The 22,722-nt window shown below is 31.3% G+C and overlaps 1 long non-coding RNA gene across 1 annotated transcript in view; it reads right to left on the reverse strand.

Annotated features, from left to right (window-relative positions):
• Positions 1 to 424: 424 nt before the first annotated feature.
• LOC143070656 (uncharacterized) overlaps positions 425 to 22,722 on the reverse strand; it is a 32,265-nt gene continuing 9,967 nt past the window's right edge. The window contains exons 2-4 of the long non-coding RNA XR_012976623.1: positions 5,312 to 5,421; positions 2,022 to 2,384; positions 425 to 599 (exon numbers count right to left, since the gene is read on the reverse strand). This is a non-coding gene — a long non-coding RNA (uncharacterized LOC143070656). The remainder of the gene's footprint in view (positions 600 to 2,021; positions 2,385 to 5,311; positions 5,422 to 22,722) is intronic.

Consider the following 22,722-nt stretch of genomic DNA (forward strand, 5'->3'; position numbering starts at 1 on the left):
GAACATGATCGTTATTATTTCGCTATAAAGTTTCGAAAAGCAATTTTTTTCTTTGTTAAAGCGATTTGCAATGAGGTATGATCATTAATGACAGTAAAAAAGTTAACCCCTTACTATGAGATGGATAAGTCATAAAGTGGCGTGTTCGGTTATTTAAAGGAAAATAATGTCAACATTGAAAGTGAAACAAAGGTAAATCTGACTGATTCCATCCACCAAAAAAATCATTCTTATAAAGGTAAAAACAATGATTAACAAATATATTTAATCTATAATATGAAATTAAACAGACCTAGACAAATTCAACTGCACGAGTTTTTCTTTCTATTTATATCTATATTTATGTTTATATCGATTAAATTAGTTGCATAATTGTTCAAGACATTTGAATAAAGTAACAATTACCTGGAAGGCATGGGAATACATTAGCTTTGCTTTTTCGTCATCTTGATTTCCACCTATCCATGGAGTTTCTACATTTGATGGCTGGAGGTGGTAAGGAAGAAAGAATACGTACGATCCATCAGCCATTCCTTTATCTACTGCTCGTAATAAAAACCTTCGCTTGTCCTCATTGTTCTCAGTACAAAATATAATGACTGGAAAATAGGGATACACAATTAGCTGAATGATGTCTAGTTAGTTCCTTTTTGGAAACATGCAATAATAAAAAAAAAAAAATATCATCACATTAATAGGTTCTGCAAAGAGGTGATCCTGTTTTAAGAGTTGGAAAATTGGACTTTGAAAAGGGGTATGGTAGAACGACGTTTACATTTTGCCTGACAACAGACCCTCTACGTACATCTTTGCCTTCTTGAATGCGAGGTATATGATTTAACGGACTTTGCTGCTACGTTAATTTTTTTTTCAAATCCCATACAGCCGAACATGTGACCCCTCCTTCTCCCTATCTGCATGGATCTTGCTGCTAGACTGTAGACTATCAATATTTATATAGCCCAGTCAATTATTCCGGTCCAGTTTTACATTAGATATAGAGAGCACTAACTAGGTTGCTTTGATCAACCTGATTTTTATTTTGCTACTTTTAGGGCTGTTTTGTCATATCTTTTGAATATTTACTTGATCTCATAGATAACACACCCTGTTTTATAACATAATATGCCATTTTATATTAGATTTAATCATAGATTGTTTATGCAATAATGGTAATAGTTATAGATATATAATATTTGAATTTGAAATTTAATGCAAAGATTTGAAATTATTGTATATTCTAAAACTTACCTATCCGACAAGTTTCTGATATTGAAAAGAGTATCAGTAATTCTGCAATGTTTTTTTTTTTTTATAAAATAGGATTATGCATACGAATGCTACACATATAACTTTGTTAGATACGTGTATTTGTATTTAGCAAGTTCATTCCTTCAAACCTATATATATATATAGGTTGCTGCTTTTTACTTCTAATTCACATCTACCCTACATCTATTTTTCTTATATTTTTTTAGAAGTGATTTTCGTTTATATTTCGCATACCACTTTTTGTTTGTATCGTACTGAATAGTATAAAAACTTACAAAGGGTTTATACTGCTTATCCAATTTTGTCAGTATAATGAAACTATAAAAAATTAAAAAACTGTCATACAAATGGAAGGTTTAGCATGCAATAAAACCAGGTTTAAAATACCATTTTCGACCAAAAGACAACTTCAGGAAATCATATTTAAACTTTTATCTGTTATTTAAGGCGATCACGCTTGTATCCATGTTTGTTTTGTAATAACAGTCGTTTCTAGACAATGTCCCTTTATTCTGATTATGTTTTACTCAACCAGCTGAACCTGTTGAACTTGACAGGAAATGATGTATCATCGATTGAGTGTTCATTGTTTAACATATAATAGTGAGTATTTCACTTTATCGATCAATATTGTCTTCCAGTACGCCCATATGATTGTTGTTTCCCTCAATTTGCCACTAGAGGTGGATCTGCAGTAAGAATTGATATAAGTTTGTCGGATGTATATTTCAAACTGTGTTGATACTTACTTCTGCCTCTTTGTTTTATCCTGTCCAATACATCATCTATCGCAACATCGCTAATACCATCGTCGATAACAATCCATTCTGCCAATGTTATATTGTTAGCGCGAAAAGCTTTTTCGTTCGACCTTGATGAATAATCGCAAAAAACATTCTTCTGGTCAGTTTTTCGTCTTGAAATCATCACCAGTCGATCCCATTTGAAATGTTTGCAAAGTTGAACAAATGCTGCACCAAGCTTGTCAAACGGTGGACCAAGTCTTATTAGTGTTTTATATATCCCTTTGTCTTCTAATACAGGATCTGTTGACCCTTGTGAAAACATCGGAATATTCCATACTGCTGCCAACAGACCAGTTGGAATTGTAGCTACGATGTTAGAAAAATTGAATAGTGAGATAAATTAAAGAATTTAGCATATACTTCTTTGATAAACTGGTACCCAAATACTTTATCAAATAATATAACAAAACACTACTATTCGGGAAAGGCACAAGCTTTAATGTTGAGACAATAAATTATAATGTTAATATGGATACGGAAAATACTAGAAAACGATTGCTTTGGTCTTAGTGAAGCTAAAAAGATATATAGTTTGATTAGGAATATATTTCAATCAACATTAAAATGAAAAAAAATACAGAAAGTAGAATGATATCAATTCAATTTATGTTGCGCAATCTTTTTGTGTCTATTTTTTCGATTGTTTTTTGTCGGCTAGTTCTTTTTACTTTTGATCATGCTGTTGTCAAGTTTTTACAATACAGTTTGTTTTGCCTATTGGAATATAGGAATATATTTTTTTATAAACAATTTGTTGAATAAATATGTTGACATAAACATATGCTGACTCAAACTGTTATTAATATCGTTTTCTCTTATGTTAACTGTTTAAAAAAACTTTATCAATATGTTTTTAATTTTTGGATCCTCGATGCTAATCAACTTCGAGTCCTATTTAGCATTATATATTTTTTTGTCCAGGCGTCATGGTCGAGTCTTTTGTAGACGAAACGTGCGTCTGGTGTACAATATTATAAGCCCAGCATCTGGAATATAGTTTTTACAATTTCTACCAGCAATGTAACATTTGTTTTCCCTATACCTAACTCTAGATCTGTATTAATCTGAATATGAGAAGTATTCATTCATCAAATCAACTTAAAAATTCGAGAAAAAAAACCATTTTGTTGTGCGTACATTATATTGCGTAGACATTTCGAGGGAATTTATCATCCTTGTTTATCTAGTCTTATTAAAATTTGTGGAGATCATATATTAATTTATAAAACAATGGTAATTCTACATAATAACACATCACTGTCTCTCAAATGTTTGGGAAAGCGCTTAGCACACACGAAATTCATAAACAATTCTTTGAATAAAGAGTCATGGTTGTTATTCGTTTCGTTGGTTTTATTGTTAAACGAACGCGCCAGTCAGGGTACTTCGCTATCCAAAATTAATGTATTTAGTTATGATGTTGTATTTGTAATTCTGATCAGAAATTATTAAATGTGTTATTGGTTGTAGTTGTTGTTCTAATTTTTTAATATTCTATTCGTATGTAAAAGTAAAGATAACTAATCACCCAGTTCATATATAAGATTTTAGTTTGGGGCAACTTAACGTATACGCTTTATTTGTTTTATAGTCTTAAATATAAAATAAATACCTACATAGCTAGATAATACAATTAATAATCTGGTTGCTAACACAATTCTTTATTAATTAAATTGTAAGTGTTGTATTATACATTAAAAGCCATAATTACAAACCTAATTTTGAACTATATCAAACTTTTCGAAAATTATCGTGAAATCACAATCACCTGTGACGTCATTTTGTAGCGTAGCGTTATTCTGGAGGTGAAAATGCAAGTTCATTTTGTACTGTTTTTATGTGCTTTCGTTTTTAGTTTTACATGTTTGTTTTTATTCTGTAGTAAGTCACCACTTCGGTGTTGACATGAACATAAATTATATGGTCATTTTTATAAATCTACTGTTTGCAAAAGGATGAATTATTCTAAGTACTAAGGATTTTCTTAGCCCAGACATAGACAACCTTAGCATTATTTGGCACCACTTTTTTTATAATTTTGGGTCACCAATGATCTTCAACTTTGGACTTGGTTGGCTTTCTTTGCTATTTTAATCTGAGCGTCACTGGTGTGTCTTATGTAGACGAAACGCACGTATGGTGTATTAAATTATAATCCTGGTACCTTTGATAACAATTAGCATGTCAAAATGTCAAATTGTAATGTTTATTTGTGTATTTATTTGTCCTGAATGTTCTTGCATTATTTTGTACTGTAGTCCTGTCATGTTATGTTGTCATTTTAATGTTATATCTAACATTGAAATAAAAGCGCGAGGTTTGGCTAGCCGCTAAACCAGGTTCAACCCACCATTTTTTCTTAAAAGTCCTATACCAAGTCATTATATTATATTATATATCATAGTTCGCTCCTGTGTGTGTTACATTTTAGTGTTGTGCTTCTGGTATGTCGTAGTTCTCCTCTTATATTTGATGTTTGTCTCAGTTTTACTAGTAGTTTCTAACCCGGATTTAGTTTTTTTTCTCTCAATCGATTTATGAATTTCGAAAAGCAGTTTACTACTGTTGCCTTCATTCATCATCTGACACACAATTTGTTGCAAACGATTCAGTCATAGTGACTCTTTAAGAAAGCACGTAAATGTGAAGAAGAAAAATGTTAAAATAAATTTAGTCCAGTCTGTTAAATGAGAAGGAAAATTTTATATTCTTATCCCAGGCATAGATTACCTTAGCCGTATTTGGCACAACTTTTTGGAATTTTGGATCTTCAATGCTCTTCAACTTTGTACTTGTTTGACTTTATAAATATTTTGATATGAGCTTCACTGATGAGTCGTATGTAGACGAGACGCGCGTCTGCCGTACTTAATTATAATCCTTGTACCTTTGATAACTATATAACACTCACACTAAAATGTCATGATGATTAAAAACCAAATGTCCCGATTATACCTGATTTTCAAAACTTATAAGAAAGAATATCATCTTTATCAATTAATCGAAATAAAAGAACTGCCGTGTGTATATAAATAAGTAATACATCTAATAATAGCTCAATAGATGGGATAAAATTGAACCAAAAATATTTTGTTTAAAAGACGTAGTACTGACAATTTACGCTTCGATTGAAAATCAAAACATATGTTAGGGAGGGAAAACATCGATATTAATGGACGATTGATAAGGATGCATGAATATCTATTTAGTCTCTTAAGTCTCCGTTAACTTACATGCAGAACATGGTGGGCCAATAAAAACATCAACACCATCGTCTTCCTTAAGTGTTAAGGCACTAGCTACACCTCCTGATGCCGAACAGTCGTCATTTCGCCATTGTACCCTATAAAATGTGCGAAAAAAAAATTAAAACATAAATCGAAATTTAAAATATTGATAACGACAGATTCCAGAATAGTGATCATTAAAATATCTTATTTACATATATGTTAACAGACGTTACGGTATGGATCATTAGAAAATCTACAAATTATGAAATATTGATCGTTTATGTTTTAAAGTTCATCGCACTTTATTACCCTATCATCTGTTACAGTAATTATAATTGACAGATCAGCAACTTTCACATGTCTACACGTTCTTAAATAAACATAATTAAATAGATCAATTGAAGTTATTATACAAATGTTGTCATTCTGTAGTCTGACCATCAAACGATGTACTTTTAAATTAGTTATAGAAACTGGATTGTATTATTACATAGCAAATATATTCAAGTTTAGATATCTACAAATATCAGAATCGAATAATTGATCATTTGAATATCTTAAGTGTAGATTGTTAAAATATCTGTTCTACAGATGTAAACGTATTGTTCATTAAGGTGGTACCTAACACTACAGGGAGATAACTCTGCAAAGTCAGCCAAACGTTTTAATTACGTTGTGTTGTAAAAGGAATATTAAGCTTCTCAATGATCAAAATTGGTGTCAAATTGCTATATAACCAGTGTAATTTTTCTGATTAAACGGTTGGTTCAAATTTTTTAAAATTTTTATATTTTTGTCAAAGGGTCAAAGTAAATACTTTGTCAAAATTTTAAGAAAATTAAACGAGCCAAATTCATTTTAGTTAAAGTGTTAGGTACCACCTTAAGACATCTAAAGATGTCAAAGTAATGGTCATGAAATTGTTCAAATGCCCGTATCGATTATTACATTATCTACAAATGTCAATGCATTGTTCATTGAGAAATCTATAGATGTCAAAGTAATGGTCATGTAATTTGTTGAAATGTCAGTATCGATCATTACAATATCTACAGATGTCAAAATAAAATGAGATTTAGTATGATTGCCTATGATACAACTAACCAACTATTAGCTAACGTGGATAAACTTGGATTACGATTGTAAATGCTTATTTATAAGCATCTGTAGGTAACAGAACGGCATTTAGCAATGAGAATAACGCATACATTATTGTCAAAATGTGAAATTACAAAAGTATTGATGATTTTCAGTTGTCAAACCACCGGTTAACGACTCAATTATTGTAGACCTAATTTTTCTTTAATCATTATCTGAAGAATTTTCCTTTCGATATACTCAATAGGAATCACACATATTATGATTTGAACATGTTCACCTGTCTATATGCCGACTTTCAAAATAGGTCTTCACTATCAACTTTATCGAATCCACAAAATATGAAAATAAATTTAAAATATTTCTTTTCAGAAATATGAATATTTTTTTTTAGGATTAACGTTATTGAAACAAAAAGCAATCGACAAAATAAAAACAAGACATATAGAGAATACAATATTCAACAAAAAGATGTATAAATTCAGTGACAGCCATCGTGTTACTCACTCCCATTAATTCCCGTATACGATGGTCGGTAACAATAGAAAATCAACATAATTTAAAACAGCGAAATTTTTTTGTGTATGTTTTGCTTGTGTTCAATACATTGATATAGATTATAAATCGTATTATTCTCCAGATGATTTTATACAATAGTTTTCCCGCACTTTTTTGTCAATTTTGACATACCATTGATACCATATCAATTTCCTGATTCTGGTTCTTGATGAAGGTATTTCCAGAAAAAAGCATTGGACGCATGAAATCTATAAAGCGTTGATTTCTTTTTCGTTTTTTATAAATTTAGAATTATTCGAAAGAGTGATGTTTTTTTTTCACCCAAATCATACATCATATTCCTATTGATTCATCAATTTTCGTTGGATACACATTTTTGTGGGTGTTGTTTGTACAGGTGAACCACGAATTCCAATGTTCAACGAATACACATATTGTATGGGCTTTGTATGTAGAAAACTTTCGTATTGCTTTTATTATCTTATACACCTTATCGCTATTCCAGGCTGACCCGAGAATCTGTCCCGCCTGAACAATTGAGGTCATACAACAATCACTTGTCCATTGTGGCGTCAGATATTTTTTATTATTTTACGGCAACCTGTGTGATGTCCAGTATAAAGGCGGACAAATGGTGATAAGGTGTATTGATTAATGTTATTTTTGTAAAGTAATTCAGTCTGAATTTAAGAGCGAAATAAACAGTTATTCGCCAATTTATAACCTGGAGGAGACCTTTACTATTTGTAAACTGTAATTATCTACTTTCTAATTCTGGCATTGTACAAGTCCGTGTCTTCTCCTGCTGTTTGTGACATTACTGTTGAAAATTATTCCACAGTACATCCACATAAATATCATAGGTTGTTTTTTTTGTTTCAGTCGCTGTTTTGCTGAAAGTACTTGACATTTTTAGCTTTATCGATTAATAACAACGATACACCTTTACTCGGGTTACTCCAGGCTTCGTTTTATTACTCAGCAGTTTGTCTTTTTCATTTCAAGCCATGGCGTTGTCGGTTTATTTTCGATTTATGAGTTTGACTGTCCCTCTGGTATCTTTCGTCCCTCTTGTATATAAGTCTATCTCAACGAGTGTGCGCTCCTTATACGAAATGGGGCCAAAAGACTAAAATAAAGACAAAAATCCACACTACATTAATTGACGATAACCATCAATACTACATGTATGTTGTCTGATACCATTTGTCCATGTCTGAACCCACTGATGACATGTTTTCGATTGCTTAAATTTTCAAATTGTGTCTTATCTTCGATTGGTATATTTTGATGGAGTTTTGATTTACATGTTGAACAAATACACTTTAAATACGTATCACAAAAATAGAGAAAGTCTGTAGAATCTGATGAAATCTGACCAGGTAAACTACTGATATGTCTTATTTATTCAACAAATCTCATTTTTCTAAAAACAAAAAATTCCACATGGTATGAAAATTACCCAGAGATATTCTAATAAATACTATGGAGTTGCATGAAGCCTATTTAGATTTGTAAAACAGACAACTTGCAATGGCACACTATTGATTTTAATGGAAAACACGAAGGGGTTAAGATTTTATAGAATGCTAACTTAAAATGTAAATAGAAAAAATCACTAGTAATTCTTCTGTGCCAGTGGTTCGATGAATTTAGTTATAAAAATGAGTTGTTTTGTTAATAAGATCCATATGATATTATACAATGACTGTCTTTTGATGAGGTAATGTGTAGTTTTATTGACTTTTGAAAAACTGATATTCACTGAGGCCATCGGCCGAATTGGATATTAGTTTTTTAAAAGTCAATTAAACCACATATTTACCGAAACAAAAGACAGTAATTGTTGTATTCCATATTCCAAGAGAAATGTATAGCATGGCAATTATTTACCAAAAGCATTTGTACATGAAACGTTTTTTACCAAAACTATTCATGTAAAAGCACGCGACGTTTTGCGCGGTGAATATACTTTTTCGGAAGTTTAATATGCTTATTTATTCAAAATCCCATTCATATAGAAAAACCTACTAATTTTTTTTCAATGTGGAATAATCTTTTATATTTGCAATCACTATTTTATTAATATCGTCTATTTCCTGCTGTTTTAGCTTTAATTTTGCACTCAATAAGACATAATGTCTTTGTTTAAATGACTTTTCTAAATTTTTAATTAAACTAATAAATTTTCACAAACAGCGAATATTGACATAAATACGAATTCAGTTGCACACATCTTGCAGTAATGTATATTTTTAAAAAGGTAGATTTCATATAGAAAGAGACATTGTAATTTTCATATTTATAAAGGGAAGGCTTGCCGAGCGTTTTAAGCTGTGTCAATTTAAACTTTCAAGAGTCGTAATACACGTTATCCGGTCAAAGTATGTGTTTCTCTTATATTTTTTAAACGATATTAAGGTAGATTCATGGTATACCATCATCTTGGATTGTACATTCGCAGTACACAATCAGACATTGCTGGAATGTTACTACAAATAAATGGAAAGTGTACAATTGGGAAGCTGAAATAAATCTTTCTTTTTTTTGTAAGGTTTTGTTTACAACTGACCCTAGATGAAAGTCCAGATGTGAGGGAGACTTAACTGTATCTGTTGTATCCGTCATCTTAAGTTCGATAATCAACCAACATTGTCACCAAATGAGTGAAAATCATCTATATAGCAGGAAATAAGATTAAATGATATTGATGAATAAAGGAACAAGTCGGTAAGTAGAGGGACACAGTTGGTTCCAATGGGAATGCCGGCCAACTGTTTCCTAAAAACCTAACTTATATGTTTTCAATCAAGAAATCAGGCATCTTGATAATGCAAGTTTCGGAGAGAGAAAAAAATTCTTTTTTACACACTAGGATTTATCCCTCCTTAAGAGTAGATATTTGTATCTACCTTGTCCATTTCTAATTAGGAAAGCAGAACCAACTCTTTCAATTTGTCTTTTATTTCTGAATTGGGAATACATGTGTAAAGTGTGGAAAATTCAAATGTTTCAATACTATTGCAAGATGAAAGAGGCTTAGATTGAAAGTACTCTAAAAGATTTTTGTTTTTGTATCCACATCTGATTAACGCATACTCTATAATAAGTAATTTCACATTACTATTGAAGCCCAGCTTTGATTGCTGACAAACTTGATGTTATTATTTAGAAAGAGGTTTCGTGGAACACTTGGAAGACCCAACAATAAATGTTGTTTGTAAAGACATTAATGTAGTTTATGTATCCAATACAATGATGGAAGATCCAATTATTTATCATTGGTTAAAGTTCCAAAGGAACATACCTGTGATTATTCAGGAATTCCTCTTTGGTAAGTATTGTTGGGGTGTATGTTGAGTTTCAAAGTGAATTGTCAATATCTAATGCATTGATCAAGCATTTTATGTATCTAGATATACACACAATATGATGTTGTTTTGGGCTTTATCTGCGGGGACAAAAACATATTTGTAATAAAGGTAAGTGTTTTGCAACATTTTAAAGTTTGAAGTTTGATGATCATAGGTTTTTATATACACATTAAGTTCCTTCATTTTGATTTGTATCAACGACATCACAGCAGTAATCCATCTGGAAAAAATATATGTCTTCTTTTTCGCATTTAACCCTCGCCTAGCATAATCATCGGATGAATCTATCAAAATTTCAAAGTTGTATTTCCAATTGATAGATTTAGGTTCACGATATTTCTGATATTTGGATAACACATTTTGCGGAGAAGTGTTATTTTCAATGTTTAGGTCAACAATATAAACTTGCCAGCCGGATTATTTATGAATGGAGAACTAGTACGTGTGCAATCAGGAGGTTTAGACTTGAAGTCGTCAATAGTGAGATCTTGCAACACGTGTTTGTAATACAAGTTATTTTAGTTGCAATTGATTCGGTATAGGTATAAGAAATGATACGTACAGACTGCTCTCTAAATTATGGAGGTATTTTCGAGTGAATTGGTTTATGATGAGGATATTGTCGAAGTTGATAACAATCAGACCTTTGTTGGCAAGAAAAGTTTTAAAAGGGATCTTTTCTCCTTTTCATCTTTTTCAATACGAGCTGGCTTGAAAAGTCTGTGACATGCAATATCCTAATTGCGAACTGGCTTGAAAAGTCTCTGACATTCAATATCCTAATTGATGGTTGTAAGTTGGTTTTTGTTTGAATGAGGGTTTGTAAAGCCAATAACATTTCATCGAAAACAGATAAGACATCTGACGAGAAATATTGTATTGACAGCGGGATTAAAAACTCACATCATGCAGTATTCTTAACAAAAGTACAGTACCAATTATGTTGGGAATTCTACATAGATGCTATTATATTTATATTAATAGACTTCACGCTCGATCATTAAATGTGCGAAATGAAAAGGTCCATTTCGTGTGAATTTTACAATAATGATCCAATATACGCTTTGATATAGGATATTGTCAGTAAATACACCTTATGAATAAATCTGTCAAATAATTATTATGGAGATCTTACTGTGAATGGAACAAATAATAGATTTCAATACATCTGTACGTTTTATTAAAATAATGATGTAGATTGAGGAGCATCTACTCCAATAACAAAAATGTCTGGCATTTCACATGCGTGGTTGCTTTACATATTGTATTTACATCAACGGTACCAAAGTTACTGCAATCGATGCGCATTTCGACAATAAATGACGATGTTATGGGCCAATATATTTGAAAATCCAAAACTTGCAGAGTTTGTAAACCGAAAAGGACAAACAGTAAAGCAAAACCGGGCAATGAAACTTAGCTTTGTAACTTTTCGAGCCTAGCTTTTGATGTTTTCGACAATTTCCCAGCCGTTATATTTTCTAATAAATGAAACCATCGAATATATTGTGGCAAGGTGGACCTTTCTTCACTAAACATGATGCATGAATTAAAAAAAGGAGATAAAATGGTTATTAGTAGTCAATGATAAGTGGCAGGAAAAGACCGGGCATATGTGCTCGACTACATTTGATCTGTGGTGGAGCTATGTCTCATTGGCAATCATATAAAGCTTCTTGTTGTTACACATTAATTAATCCACAGTATATTATAAGCATCGGTTAATTCTTATGAAAAATGGCAAAATAGTGTTATGAATATCTGATTTTTTGCAACAATTAATTTCTCCAGTGTCCTTACCATATTTTTTTTTTAAATGTGCAGGTTATAATTTGTTTTGCAGATTCCGCTATTCTTTACATTTAATGTGAAAGGGGTGGAGTATCATATCAGTAAGTAAGTATATTTAGCCGAGAAAAATAACTTGATATGGTATTTGTTAATGGCTGTATGTAAAATTTAACAACAAATTTAACATTGAAGAACTTGAAACAATTGCAATGATATTTTATCGATTTACTTTCTCCCGACAAGCGTAGCAAAATGTACTGAAGGAACATTTAAATTCAAAGGTCGACAACGCATTTGCCAAAAAAAAACCAAAAGACAAACAAAGAGTCATATGACGCCTTCTATGTACAAGAAAAGTTAAAAACGTTGCATATACTTGAATGTCCAAGGTTTACTATTGAACTAGTGCAGTTGGACTTCATTGTAACATTAAAGCCTTTCGTGCAATTGTATTTTTCTAGGTCTGATCAATTTCATATTATAGATTAAAAATATATGTTAATGCATACGATTTTTTTCATCTGTTGATCGAATCAGTCAATCAAATGATTTACTTCAAATACTGATCGTTAAGATAAGATAAGATAACTTTATTAGCACTAACGCATTAACAATAAATGGTTATGGCAACAAATTAAAGACGAGCTACAATAACATATATACAATGAAGACAGTGGATAATTATGAGAAAAATAAAAGTAAAGGAGAAGCATATAAATTATTACAGAAATCAAGTACCTTTTAATAATGAGTTTCTCACCAACAAGCATTGATTCAAATAGTTGATAACAATTTTTAATATTCTTGGGGAATTACTATTTAGAATTGATATCAGCAAGTTATATGATAAAGAAGGTGATTTGTTGTTCAATAGAGATTTCCAATAAAATGACTTTACTCGACATAACCGACCTAACTCAACGTATTTCATGACTATCAATGACATAGCCTTTCAGAAGCAAGAGACTGGCATCAGTCAAAATAAAAAAAAAACTTTTTTAATATACTATATAAACCAAATAAAAGACCTTCATATGTTGATCAATGCAAATCCAAATGTGATAGATCAACATTATGTAAATTAAGGTTAAGTGCTCATACTTTATCTATTGAAAGAGGGCGATATCTTGAAATACCAAAGCAGAGTAGGGTATGTCTTTGCTGCAACAATGGAGACATAGAAGATGAACTACACTTTCTTTTGAAACGTTCATCCTACATGTATATATATATACTATATGATAATTAAATATTAAATAACGTTCTAGTAGAGATTTTCAATAAAATGACATACGTATCTAACTCGACGCACGCACGTAACGGGACCGGTTATTGCTAACCAATTAATTTTGTTAAATGCGTTACTCAAGTTTTAACTATTAAAGTATTCATAAACTATGAAACCCATTTAAAATAAATTTTATCAATATCAAATAATTTAATTTTGGATGTAACGTGTTTTCTGATTGGCTGACGTTATTTTGTTACATTGCCAAGAATTAGTCCGGTTTAAGGGGGTAATCCAATCTTGTCAATAAATTTATTTTAAGGACTGATAACTCTAGCATACATTGTTATCAATCCATCCCAGCGTGTATGGTTAAATATCGAGGTCAGGCAATCAGCACCTTGTACATTTTGTATCTTATCTTAAATTCATGTTATAAACACACACAATAAATTTTCTGATTTTATCATGGAAATTGATAACATATCAAGAACCGACTCTGTTTAACATTTCAACATGTTAAAGTTGGATATAGTTTTCTAAAATTGTTCGGAAAACCCGTTCTTATGAACGTATATATAACAAGCTGCTGTCCCTTTGACAACTTCTCTGTTTCCATTCTCTTTTTTGTTTCAGTTTTGATACATTAACTGGTTGTTATAATTAACAACGTGTCTTTTGTTTTAAATTTAAAATTGTTATTTTTTTTAATTTGTTGGTCGGTTTTTGTCCTTTTTTCTTTTCATAATTTGAATCTTTGATATAAAAATTTTCCAGTTATATAGTTATAGCTCTCCATTCTTTTGCTCATTCAATAAATCGGCAATCGTCTACGCAAACAACATTCATGAAAGTTAGTCACGTCACAAGCATAACATAAATGTGTTTTGAGTTATGATAAAAGATGATGTTAATGGCAATGAGACAGTAACCCAAAGACAGATATAACCAAACAACGTCTAGACGGCAACACTCAGTCTACATGGCCCTGGCTTGGTACGGATATATATAATCATACAATTCGGTCATATTATTCGCACATAAACATAAGTTGCATTTAAGGAAATAGGTGTGTTTTTCTCTACGACAATTTTTTTGACCCACTCCAATACTATATGTTAACGAAGGAACCATAGGACGGTAATCTATATTTCAATTCAATCCAATTCAGTGTAATAATATGAATGGTTATCAATTAAATGTCTATACACGTAAAGAAAGAAATGCTTATGACAAGAAATGTTTGTCTTGTGACCGTAAAGACGCGGCTCGTTTTTTTCTGACATGAACGCAAACCGAAGTTGTGCAGGACCTATAACCATAAAGGTAGCAATACACAGTTAGGAAAAAAACTTAAAATTGACACTCATAATTTTTAAACACCCTCTTTCCCCTCCTGTCTAACAAAGAAGGCTTTATATGTGTTTTATGCATGTATATACTTATAGAAAGAGAATCTTCCATAGATTTGATTTCTAATGGTCATAAGGGTGAAATATAATCCCTCTTGGGTGTAACCATGGCAACAATCTGCATTTCTTAGATACAAAATATAGCAAAAAAGGGGGGTGAACATGTCACAAAAGTCTCCAAAATTTGGTCTAAAGGAAAATTTCAATCAATTACAGTAATACCTTTCCTGAATCCATAGGTTTATATCTATCAAGTGGTCCCAAAAAAATCATATGCTTATCTGCTCGTTTTTCCATAAAATTGAATTGAAAAGATCGAGCGCAAAATCTTTGTTGATAAACACTACAATAATGTATGGACCTATGAACGGTACGGATAGGAAAATACGGACTGTCAATCATATAAATGGCCTATAAAACATGTTAAAAACAATCTTAATGTTCATATAAACCCGCTAAGAAGGCTATATTATTCTTCAATTATCTAAAAATCAATTTTATTGTACAAAAACTTTCATATTTAAAAAATTCACAGGGGCCATAATGCGAAACTAAACTTCTAACTGTGTATTGCTACCTTAAGGATTAACATTTTTTTTCCCAATTCCACTTTAAATGGATTTCTGTTTTCTACTAGCTAAAACGAGCAAATTGGCCTGCTAGTTTTGAAAATCGGTTCAGAAATAAATATTTTATGAAGGTTAGCAGTTGACACTGAAATGCAACAAAAAAGTGATTTTATGAAACATGCCATGTTAAAGTGCATTTTCTCCTTTTTTAGTCAAATTTCTAAAACTATACCTTTTAAGCCTGTCTTTTCTTGTTTAAAAACTTAAATTAACCTTAACAGTAGACAAATTTTACAAGTTAAAGCTATTTTAAAGCTCTAGAATGTCAATTTTGTTGTGTATTATCATACCAAAGCCTTGGTTAAAATTTAGTAAATACTGAATTCATTTATAATAGCGGGAAAAAATTTAGGCTTAATTCATGCTAAATTGTGACTTTATACTTGCTAAAATAATAAATTTGATTTAGTCGCATGAAAAAATATAAAGCATTCCCTTCTAAGGTTTCTACATAACGCGCAATCTTCTTTTCCAAGGGGTAGCCAATAAAGTTTCAATTTATGACGGAACCACGTCTTTGTGTCAAAATGTCTATATTGGTTGCTAAGGACAATAAACAACAAAACTAACATATATTGTCATTCTAAAGGTTGTTTCTCCCTCAGAATTGTATCTATAACCTAGTTATCAATAGATTTGTGGTATGATTTGTCTAAAAAAAAGCAATTCTTTGCTTTGTCAAATGCCATAAGGTAGCAATACACAGTTAGGAAAAAAACTTAAAATTGACACTCATAATTTTTAAACACCCTCTTTCCCCTCCTGTCTAACAAAGAAGGCTTTATATGTGTTTTATGCATGTATATACTTATAGAAAGAGAATCTTCCATAGATTTGATTTCTAATGGTCATAAGGGTGAAATATAATCCCTCTTGGGTGTAACCATGGCAACAATCTGCATTTCTTAGATACAAAATATAGCAAAAAAGGGGGGTGAACATGTCACAAAAGTCTCCAAAATTTGGTCTAAAGGAAAATTTCAATCAATTACAGTAATACCTTTCCTGAATCCATAGGTTTATATCTATCAAGTGGTCCCAAAAAAATCATATGCTTATCTGCTCGTTTTTCCATAAAATTGAATTGAAAAGATCGAGCGCAAAATCTTTGTTGATAAACACTACAATAATGTATGGACCTATGAACGGTACGGATAGGAAAATACGGACTGTCAATCATATAAATGGCCTATAAAACATGTTAAAAACAATCTTAATGTTCATATAAACCCGCTAAGAAGGCTATATTATTCTTCAATTATCTAAAAATCAATTTTATTGTACAAAAACTTTCATATTTAAAAAATTCACAGGGGCCATAATGCGAAACTAAACTTCTAACTGTGTATTGCTACCAAAAGTACAACACTTAATACAATTTTCAAACTTTAATAACTTGTAAGCCTATGAACTCAAGTTGTGAAAACTAGTGCGCAAAATCTACTTAAAAGGTTTGTGGGATACAACAGAAGTTGGAACAATACGTTTTCAACTACTTCTATAGATCATGACATATAAAGAAACCTAGTGTTGGTCATAATAATAGCCCTGATTCTTCGTTGATTGATAAAAAATGATAAATCATATTTTATTTTCTTATTTTTTTTTTATGCATAGTCCGTTGGGACTGTCTTTCAAAAAAGAGGCTACAGACACAAAGAAACACTCATGACGCACAAGTTAAGAAAACTCTTAAAAACACTGATATCGCCATGCATGGCAACTTAATAAGGCGTAAATTAGATGACATATGGAATAAAATTAAAATAGAAATTGTTTCCATCGAGAAAAAAGGGCGTCTTTTGCAAAAGCACCAATAAGAGAATTTTTAGTATAAAATATTGGCATAATAAACAACTCTTAATTAATGAAATAAACTCGCTATGTTTCGACACCAATCAGTCTTAATTATGCATAGAAGAGAACAAAATAAACCAAACCACACTTACATTAATCATTGACCAAATATGAGATGCGGTGCTTAGAAAAAAATATTTTAGCAAAAAGTATCAATATTGTATCGATCGACTACCAGTTGTTTTTCTCCTTATCATACATGTACTCCGCGGGAGGTTATCAAACATCTTACTTTTTAATATTACAAGTAGACAATGCAACTACCGCATACTATGAACAGATCATGGATGTATTATATTGACATTTTACTTCCATGGATAAAGGGTATTCTAAACTGGTCAACCATTTCATCTAAAGCACAACCCAAAAATGATCTCTTAAAAACATGCTACCAAGTAATATGATAAATGACACAAATACTATATTCTGTGTTTAATATCAAAAAAGGATATGACACTGGTAATTCTTCTTTTGTGAAGAGTAATTTTATAATTTTTCTCTTTCAAGAAATCATTTGAAATTAAAACTACTAGTATATATTTTTGGCATGGTGGATACCCGATATCCTTTAGTATTCTATTATGACAACATTTATGGAATTATTAGTTTGTTTTCCTGAACTCTCATATCTTTATAGGACACGTTATATATTGTATTATCGGTACAGAAAAGCTCTACGTTATTATTATATCAATTTACAGTACTGTTAAACCTTAATATAGCCTGTACCGATAATACAATATATAACGTGTCCTTCAAAGATATGAGAGTTAAGTAAAACAAACGAATAATTCCATAAATGTTGTCATGATAGAATACTAAAGGATATCGGGTATCCACCCATGACAAAAATAGATAGTTTTAATTTCAAATGATTTCTTGAAAAAGAAAAATTATAACATAACTCTTCACAAAAGAAGAATTACCAGTGTCATATTCTTTTTATATATTAAACACAGAATATAGTATTTGTGTCATTTATCATATTACATTGTAGCATGTTTAAGAGATCATTTTTGGGTGGTGCTTTAGATGAAATAGTTGCATTGTCTATTTGTAACATTGTAAAGTAAGATGTTTGATAACCTCCCGCGGAGTACATGTATGATAAGGAGATAGTCCATCAGCTGGTAGGGCAAACATTCAGTTCTGTGTTACACCCCAGGGTACCGCAATTTTTTTGTATAAATTTAAAGAGTAATGTCTGAAGAATATTTTAAGAGGTGTTAGACTTTTGAAAAAGTGTCCAAAGGGTTTAAAAGGGGACTTATTTAAGGGTATATCAAACAATTTGTTTTGCACATATTTACAGAAAAATGTAAAAATAATCAAGTATTCAGTAATATACTGTTTATTAAATGGAACACATCATATCTTATTAAAACGCAGGCTAATTTTTAATTTATTTTTAAATCGTAGAGGACCAAGAATAAAAGGGGGAGGGTCATTTTCAAAAGTCAAGTTTTTGAATTAAAAGTGCCATACGTACTAATTTTCTTGATAAAATGGTATATGTTTTCACATACAAACATAGAGCATAAAGTATATAAAGGCTGTTGAAAAAAAAATTTAAAGGTAAGAAACACAAACATAAGCAACCAGAAATGCACGATTCTGTCACAAATTTATACATCATATTCATGAAATAAATCACATATTAAAACACAAAACTGTCAGGGTTTCTAGATTTCTATTTGTTTTTTTTAACAATCGAATCGCCATATTTTAAGGTCACACAGAAGGTCAATCCATAGAATCATCATCAGTTTGGTCACATGCATCTACCGAATTATCATTATCATCATTTCCATCATCTTCGTCGTCATCGTTAGCAATATCATTTTGATAATGCTTATATCTACAAGCTTTCGACCATAAACATACAGCTATCTGTTCAGGATAAACCTTGTCGAACACATGGACATCTTTTTTTGCACAACCAGCTTTACATGAACAGCACATCAGAATTATCAAAGCATCTAACGCTGGTTGGTCTAGCAAATTGATACTGATCAAAGTGCTCTAAACAATCCAACCATATAGAACTTTGTTTGGCAACAGACCAGTGTTGTGTTTAAGAGCAGATTTCCAAATCTTCGTCTGAAAGTTGGCTTGTTTAATGTGCTTTAACATTGCTTCTTTTGCATTTCAAAACGTTCTGATCTTTATTCATCGATATTTTTAATTTCTTAGCCATATATAGAACACGAAAACCTCTCGAGTGTTTTGACAACTCTTCACCAACCTATTCAAAGGTTTCAACAAGATGGAATATACCTTCTGAAAACTTCAATTAACGTGTCAAAAAGCCGAATGCTTTGCTTTTTTTCTTGACCAGACAAAACACTTACTGAATCACAACCTGTATTGGCGTGAAATCCTGGTAGTTTTCTACAAACATACTCACCAAATTTCGCACACATTGATTACACATTTAATAATCTGCATTTGGAAGATGTATCTGTCAGACTTACAATGTTAGAATTGATATGCAACTGTGAAAATAGTTAGCCAATACTTCCACATCAGTGTCAGAAGGTTTTTTTTGACAAGGGAGTCGTAACCTTTGTCAGCTGCATGTTTTTGCATTAAGAAACATTTTTTTATCGGCTTCTTCCTGTTAGATTATAAGCTAAAACAATTCTACGCTATTTCATTTTCAACATATATTTTGTGGCACATACTTCAATGTGATACAAATAAATCAATACATGCAAGTGTAAATTATAAGATTGTTTACTCTTTGCAAAACCAAAGAATTCAACAAAAGCAACTTTGTTTCCCCCAACTAACAAACATTTCTTCCATTCCCAAGAACACGATTGTGATGGTTTAGAACGTATCATAATGATTTGCCCTCCCAAGGACCTGCCGTTCTAATTTCTTTATGAATATTGTGGGATAATAATCAGTGACAAAAGCAATTAGGGACCACCTTTTGAAACTAAAAGGATGGTTTTTAAAATAATAATTGCCAAATCGAAAAAAAGTGCTTGGTATCCTAGTAATGGTTTGAATAACTGCCATGTCATCAAATATCCACATGCTTTCCTAAGGAATGAGCCTTTCTAAAAGACCACACAGGACATATTTTAATTTTTCATTACATGTGTACCATCAAAGTTTGCGAGAGACATTGAAACAGGACCTAATTCAAACTGGAGAACCTATCGCATAACCAACTATCTTGTCTGGGTTATGACAAGCAGTAGACATTTTTTTTTATCTGCTGTCAATGTTTTGGTGTTCTTATCAGCCAATAACTGCTTGACTTTTATTTCCTTTTTTAAAAATGTAAGCAATGATTTTCTTTTGAGTGTTTTGAAGATATCGGTTAACTTTTGAATAAGCCGTTCCGTAATTAAAATTTCAGAAGCAAATTTTCCCTTTTCATAGGCGTTTAGAAGGTCGCACATTAATTCCGAAGAAGCATCATAACCCGTGAACAAGCCATATAACTACTCAGATGTTATAATGGAATTGGCCAGCTTTGCAGTGTCTGAAACAATTTCAAAACATCAGTTTCGTCTCGCTTCATTCGAGTTTTTCTGAGTTCTTTCTGGGCGGATGTTTCAGGGTTAACCATTCCTGCCAAATCTCGACATTTTAAGGATATTGAAGCTCTTTCATGTGTATAATTTTAGCAACCAACGTTTATCAGAATCTTTATTTAAACTGAAACCAACAAAAAAACATTTGTTTTTGTATCTCTAAGAAACCTAAGAAAGTAAAAAGTATTGCCAAATACTACAACTGACTATTTGACGTTCGTTCAAAGCGATGTTTGTCGATTGGATGACTTAACAATCTTAAGTCAATCACTACATAGCTAAAACACAAAATGTTATCAAGCACACCTTTATTGAGTTCGATAGAGTGCATCTTTTCTGAACGAAAAAAAATCACCTTAATTTGTAATTTTTTCATAAATATTTCGTTACACATTCACTTTATATAATAATTTGTCTCACAAAAACATCATAAACCGACAATTAAATGTTTGTTTTCAGTTGCAAATTGATAATGCTTATGAGTGAATACATTGTACATGTTGTATACTGAATCAACGACGGTAATTTGATGATTTCCGGTATTTCACGAGTATTTGCACGCACATATATTTTATTAAATAATTCATATTTTAAACGATATATAAATACTGCAAATGATTTAAACATAATGATTATGCATAATGCATAATGATTAATTCTCAAGTTTAATTAACTAAAACGTGTAATTGTATAACGAATTTCTTTATGAAAGGAGAAAATATGCCTTAATTTGAACCCAAAAAATCGGATTGTTTGTAATGTAAAAAAAACATTTTTTTTTAAACAAAAAATCTTCCGAGTTAAATTTAATATGATAGTTTTGTATCTGTTTTAGTTGTTTAAACCTATACTTTATTTTTTTTAATCGCTTTATATTAAAAATTTTAATTAAAAATTACTTAGTCGTGATTGCTAAATGAGGGAACCATTGGAAGGGACGTTTTTAATCCTCTTTTGGACACTTTTTTTTAGTCTAACACCTTGTATTTTATCAATAAGAAAATAAAGTTGAATTTTATCCAAGAAAATCGCGGTACCCTGGGGTGTAACACAAATTCCTTAACTAGCGCGCTTTTGAGAACTAGCTGATGGACTAAGAAAACCAACATAAAGTCGATCGATACAATGTTGTTACTTTTTGTTAAAATATTTTTTTCTAAGCACCGCATCTCATACTTGGTCAATGATTAATGTGAGTGTGGTTTAGTTTATTTTGTTCTCTTCTATGCATAATTATGACTGATTGGTTTCGAAACATAGCGAGTTTATTTCATTAATTAGGAGTTGTTTATTATGCCAATATTTTTATACTGAAAATTGCAGATAACAATTCTCATATTGGTGCTTTTGCCAAAGACCCCCTTTTTTCTCGATGGAAACAATTTCTATTTAAATTTTATTCCATATGTCATCTAGTTCCAATGGGAACAAACTGTGCCCCTCTACTTGCCGACTTGTTTCTTTATTATTATGAGGCTGACTTCATGCAGGAACTTCTTAGGAAGAAAGATAAGAAGTTAGCAATATCCTTTAACTCTACTTTCTGCTATAAAGATGACGTTCTTTCACTAAACAATTCAAAATTTGGTGACTATGTGGAACGCATTTATCCAATCGAATTGGAGATAAAGGATACTACAGATACAGTTAAGTCGGCTTCATATCTTGACTTACATCTAGAAATTAACAAAGAGGGTCGGTTGAAAACAAACTTTACCACAAAAGAGATGATTTCATCTTTCCAATTGTGAACTTTCCATTTCTAAGTAGCAGCATTCCAGCAGCACCTGCATATGGGGTATATATCTCCCAATTGATACGATATTCCCGTGCTTGCATTTCCTATCGTGATTTTCTTGATAGAGTGTTACTGCTCACAAGGAAGCTATTAAACCAAGAGTTCCAAATGGTGAAGTTGAAATCATCCCTTCGTAAATTTTACGGACGCCATCACG

The sequence above is a fragment of the Mytilus galloprovincialis genome, chromosome 4, assembly GCF_965363235.1.
Source record: "Mytilus galloprovincialis chromosome 4, xbMytGall1.hap1.1, whole genome shotgun sequence".
NCBI classification, from domain to species: Eukaryota; Metazoa; Mollusca; class Bivalvia; order Mytilida; family Mytilidae; genus Mytilus; species Mytilus galloprovincialis.